The following is a 5,740-nucleotide window of genomic DNA, read 5'->3' as shown; positions in this document are numbered from 1 at the left end:
CATTCCTCTTTGTGATTTCTTCTACGTGGGGGTGGGTGAGGGATCCGGGTTATAATCCATGACTGCAGGATCGGAACATGCCGGTGATGAAATATTCAGGCCCAGGGCTGGGAGTCTCCGGGAAGGAGGGGGCAGCTGGTGCCTTGACGCAGTGAGATGAGGGAGGCCATATGTGGGCTGATCCTGGGGTTTGGGCACCAATCCAGGACACCGGGGTTCCATTCCTGGCTCCACTGCAGGCTGAGGGGGACCTTGGGCACATCCTTAAATCTCTCTGGGCCTTATCTGTAAAATGGGGAGAATTATCCTCCCCTTTGTTGATTTCCATTGTGAGCTGCTTGGGACAGGGACTCGTATTCTCTCTCTCTGCGGCACATAGCACAACGGGGGCCCCGGTCTCAGTTGCGGTCTGGGCAGCACCCACCACAGTGGGAGCCCTGATCCATTCGGGGAGGGATCTGGGCAGAGCCTGGGGCGATGGCAACTCCGATCCCATGTGGGATGAGGTCCGTGCGGCCCCCGGTGTGACACAGGCCTGATCCTGTGCAGGGATAGATCTGTGCAGCCCCCAGTGTGACACGGCCCCGATCCTATGTGGGGAAAGGGCCACACGGCCCCCGGCACATTGCAGTCCCAGTTGGGGAGGGGTCCACACTGCCCCTCATGCAACAGCAGCCCTGATCCAGGTCGGAGAGGGGTCTGCGTGATTGCTGGCCGTTCCTAATCCCTGCTGTACGGCTGGAGACACACTCTCTCCTCCAGCTCTGGGAGGCTTCCAGAGCATTCTCCCCCGAAAACCAAACTCCCCATCCCTCCTGTTCCACTGGTACAAAACTAGAAAGGGGCAGAAGCCCCCTGCTTCCCTGCCCTGTCCTTTGCAGGGAAGATCCACTGGCCCCTGCCCCTAGATTTTCTCTGTGCTTCACTCCCGTGGCAGTTGCATTTTGGCAGGGCCGTGACAGTGCATTGCAGGGTGTGTTTGGCACATGGGTGCTCTTTCTCCCCAAGATCCTGCTACAGAGAGCGGAGTACAGGAGCAGCTGTGGAAGCCTGCAGCACCAACCAGGCCAGCAGGAGGTGCTTTATTGCTGGGGACATGGTGGCAGCAGAGGGGTCTAGGTATTTCGAAAATGAGGGGCTGCTCTCCGCAACCACCAGCTGCTGACACAGCCCTGACCCTGGGCTTCCTCCAGGACGGGCATGATGCTCCAACCCAGAGCCAATGGTGTTTAAGTGAGGTTCTGTGTACAGAAGGAATGAAATAGGATTGGTGGGAGCTAGGACTCCTGGGTTCTATCCCCAGCTCTGGGAGGGGAATAGCATCTATTGATTAGAGCAGGAGGCACTGGGAGCCTCAAGGGTTCAGCAAACAGAAAAAAATGCTCCATGTTAGAGGACTACTAACAATTATCTACTGCAGTCAGGATGGGACGCTCTACAGCCAAGGAGGTAATTCCTGGCCCCAAGCGTTTAGAATGGGCCTGCGCTATCTGACCCAACAGAACCCGCGGCTAGGGGAGGGATGCCTCCTGTTGTGCAGTGATATGCTGACCCATTTCCCCCAGTGGATGGAGCCAAGGGCAATAAGGGAGCGAAGGGGATGTCATTCATACTTAACAAAGCCTGTTCAAATGGGAACAGAAAAGAACCCAGATCTCAGGACTAGGGGGAAGATGAGCCCTAAAGGATCCTGCTATGTTAATTCAGAAGGAAACAGGATGTTTGGGGAAGAGTCGCTGGATGGTTCAAGTGGAGCTGACTGCTGTCCCCAGGGGGCGGTAGTGAGACAGCAGAGGGAACGGATTTGTTTGCAATGTATGATTTGATAGCATCCCATTACCTTGAAATGGGATTTGACTGGAGTTCCAGAGCTAGTTTTCTGTCCACATATATCCTTCTCTCTCCACCTCTGCCCATGCACACCCCTCCCTCCCTCCACATATCCCTCCCCTTCCACATCCCCCATCTATCTCTATTCACACCCACCTACATCCATCCCTCCTTCCCCATGCACCCCCATCTACATCTGTCCATCCCTCCATGTACATCCAATCTATCCTCATCCACACCCCTCTATTCCCGCCTCCCTCCACATCCACACCTCTCTATCCACAACCCTTTTATCTGTCCACATCCACACCCACCTAACCTGTCCTTACTTCCGAATACATCCATCCCCATACAATGGCCCTCTATATCCATCCCTTCCCATACACACACATCTATATCCATCCCTCCATATGCACATCTTGCCATCCGTTCATCCCCATATGGACCGCTCTATCCATCCTCCCCCCCCCCCCCCATGTATCTATCTCCATACACTCAGACCTACACCCCGCTTACTCTAATCACCGCTCCATTTGTCTGTTAGCTACTAGGATTGTTTATGCAGAAACAGGGTGGATTCTTCCTCAGGTGGAGTATTTAAATAAAGACAAGACGTTTTTTTCTGAACTCTGCTCTAGATCAGCCAGGGAGGTGTGGGGCTGGATGCAGGAAGCATTGGGGGAGGTTCCCAACCCTGTGGGATTCCAGCTAGATCATCTAATGGGGGCTAATTCCTGGCCCCATGTGTTTAGCAAGCGATAGCACAGGCCCGTCCGCTCGCGCTTGCGCTCTCTCTCTGTAAAGTCCATCCATGGCTCCATCTAGGCGAAGGCGCCGATCACATCTGCACACGAGCACCAGCGAAAGGGGCATGGCAGAAAATTTTGCAGAGAAAAATGATCCCAAGGTTTTGTTTAAGTTCCCCAGACGGTAGATATTGACAATCCACGATGGTTCAGGTGCAATGTTCTCACTGAAGCGTTCCAGGGAAATACCCCCTCAAAAATTGGTGGGGAAAATCCTTGACACCCTTCCATGGAACTACATTTCCCAGCAGCCTCCTCTGCCCCTGGAACTACATTTCCCAGCAGCCTCCTAGGCATTCTGCTGGAGAACTACATTTCCCAGCATCCTCCTGTCCCCCAGGCCTGTTCCATGGAACTACATTTCTCAGCATCCCCTTCGGTCCCGGCTCTATGGAATAACATTTCCAAACGCCCGCCTCTGCCGCCCCGTCCATGGAACTACTTTTCCCGTCATCCCCTGCGCCCTATCTCCATTTCCCACAATTCCCTGAGCTCAGTGCTCTTTCTGTCCTCGCTGGGAGTCGGGACTTCACTTCCCGCGCTCCCCAGCTTCCTCCTCTCGCGAGACTTCGAGGAGGCGTTGGTCCAGCGCTGTCCCCAATCCCCGTTGCCCTGCTCGAACTCCACTTCCCGTCGTCCCTCGCGGCTCCGACTGTGTCTCCCTGTCACCTCTCGCGAGAGTTGGCGGGAGGCGAAGCGGGCGGGGGGGGGCCGGACCTGGTGGTGGAGGTGGTGGCGTCCGCCATTTTGCCGCGGCGGCTCGGCTCGGCTCGGCGGGGCCTGGTTCGGGGTCGGCATTCGGGGGGGAGGGGTCAGCGTGGGGCTGATTGGGGCCGGCGGGGTCCGAACGCGGGGACGGGCGGGGTGGCTGCGGCCGGGGGGCTGCGGATGGCGGCGGATCTTGCCCGGCGGCGGCGCTGGGGCTGAGGCGGCGGCAGGAGGAGGCGGAGCAGGAGGCGCCTCCCTCCCTCCTCCCCCCTCCCACCCAGGTAAGATGGCGGCCCGGCCGGGGCTCCGCACTCCCCCCCCCCGCCCCTACCCATGGGGGCGCGAGACGCGCTTGGGGAGGGAGGGGGCGCGAGGGAGGAGGGAGCGCGTGCGCCGCCAACGGCCGCTCCCCCTCCCCGCGCGGCACTAACCGCCGCCTTTCCTAGAGAGGGCAGCCTCGCTCTGGGGAGTGCTGGGCAACGGGGGTGGGGTCAAAGGGCAAAAGGGTGGTGGCTTAGGGTGTGCAGGGGTCAAGGGGCAAAAGGGTGGTGGCATGGGCTGTAGGGGTCAGAGGTCAAAGGGTCAGAGGGCAAGGGGTGTTGGGTTAGGGGTGGGGGTCAAGGGGTGTTGGGTTAGGCACTGGGGATCAAGGGGCAAGAGGGGGCTGGGCTGGGGCTGACAGGATCGAGGGGGAATAGGGTTAGGGGCTGAGAGAGGTCAGGGGTTAGAGGTCAAAGGGCAAGAGGGGTTGGGTTGAAGTGGGGCAGGGGCTATGGAGTCAGGGGCAGCACAGCTAGGGGGTCTATCTCAGAGGGCAGCAGATCTGAGGCTTTCTGAGCAGGGTCAGGGGGTGTCAGAGCTTGTGCAACAGGTGGTTGCTGGGTCAGTGGGGCAGGGAGCATCAGGGTTGATGGGACAGGATCAGGAGTTGGCTCAGCAGGCAGCCATGGGTTTAGTGGAGCAGGGGACACTGGTGTTGGCACAACAGGCAGTCATGGAGTTTGTGGGGCAGGATCCAGGGGCAGCAGGGCTGGTGGGGCAGGATCAGAGGGAATGGGAGTTTGTCAGTTTGGGTCAGGGGTCGCTGGGACACAGTGTGCCAAGACTGGTAGTGACAGCGGAGGCAGGACAGTCTCTAGGCAGGACAGAGGTGGTTGACAAAAGGGAGTCGGCAGCGCGGGGTCTTGGGAAGAGGGAGATGGTGGGTTTTGGGGTGCCAGGCTTGGCAAGACGGAGTTGTGAGGTAATGGGGTTGGGGGGATATAGGATAATGGGCTTGGCAGGTTTAATGATACAGAGATCCAGAGTACCCGGGTTGGCTGGATGGGGTCAGAAGATACTGGGGTTGGAGGTAGAGGGATATGCAGTGACAGGATGGGGTCAGCGGGTGAGTGGGTTAGTGGACTTGGTGACGGTACCGAGGGTATCAGGCTTGAAGGACACAGATTACAGGAATACAGGGTTGGTAGGGTTGGCAGGACAGGACCAGGGTGTAGTAGTGGTGGGACCAGGGATGGTGGGACAAAGCCCTGATGTGACAGGCTTGGCAGGATGGGTTCAGGTATCAAGGGGGCTGGAAGCAAAAGTGGGACTGGGTAAGGAGGTAGTAGAAGCGTCTGGGATGGTGGGAAAAGGGGTGACAGGGCTCGCAGGCCGGGATCGGGAGCTTAGTGGGTTGAAGGTGGTGGGAAATAGAGTGGCTGAGTTGTTGGGACAAAGTCCAGAGGTGCTGGAGTTGGAAGGGGCAGTGAGATGGGGACGTGGGGTGGCAGGGACGGCAGGATATGAGGGGCTGGGGCGGGAGGGACAGGGTCATGTATTGGGAGTGACGGAGGCAGTGGAGCTCAGGATGGCAGGTTTGGCATTGGAAGGGCGCAGGGTAAGGGAGTTAGTGGGACAGGGTCAGGCCTTGGCAGAGTTGGTGGTGGCAGGGCACGGTGTGCAGGGGCTGGCAGGACAGGGTCATGGGTTGGCAGGCAAGCGACCTGGGGTGACAGAATCCGTGGGGTGGGGATTGGCAATGGCGGGATACAGGGCAAGGAGGTTGGCAGTACGGGGTCAGGGGGTGACAGGGTTGGAGGTGGTTGGGCACGGGCTCACTGGGTTGTTGGGACATGATCGGGGGGTTCCAGGGCACAGCATCACAAAGTGGGGTCAGGGGGTGCCTGAGTTAGCAAAGACAGGACACCAGAGGCGGGGGTGGGCACAGCAGGATCAGGAAATGACTGAACTGGTGGTGGTGGGACACAGGGCTACTGGCCTGATGGGATGGGGAAGTGGGGCTGTGGGATTGGCAGGGACGGGACAGGGTATGGGGTGATGGGGTAACAAGGAACAGCTGGGCACATGGGACCAGGAAACAGGAAGGTGTAATAGGATTGGGGCTTATGGGGGTC

The sequence above is a fragment of the Terrapene carolina genome, unplaced genomic scaffold (assembly GCF_002925995.2).
Source record: "Terrapene carolina triunguis isolate 2854851 unplaced genomic scaffold, T_m_triunguis-2.0 Scaffold926, whole genome shotgun sequence".
In the NCBI taxonomy this organism is placed as follows: Eukaryota; Metazoa; Chordata; order Testudines; family Emydidae; genus Terrapene; species Terrapene triunguis.
Note: the sequence above shows the minus strand (reverse complement) of the source record.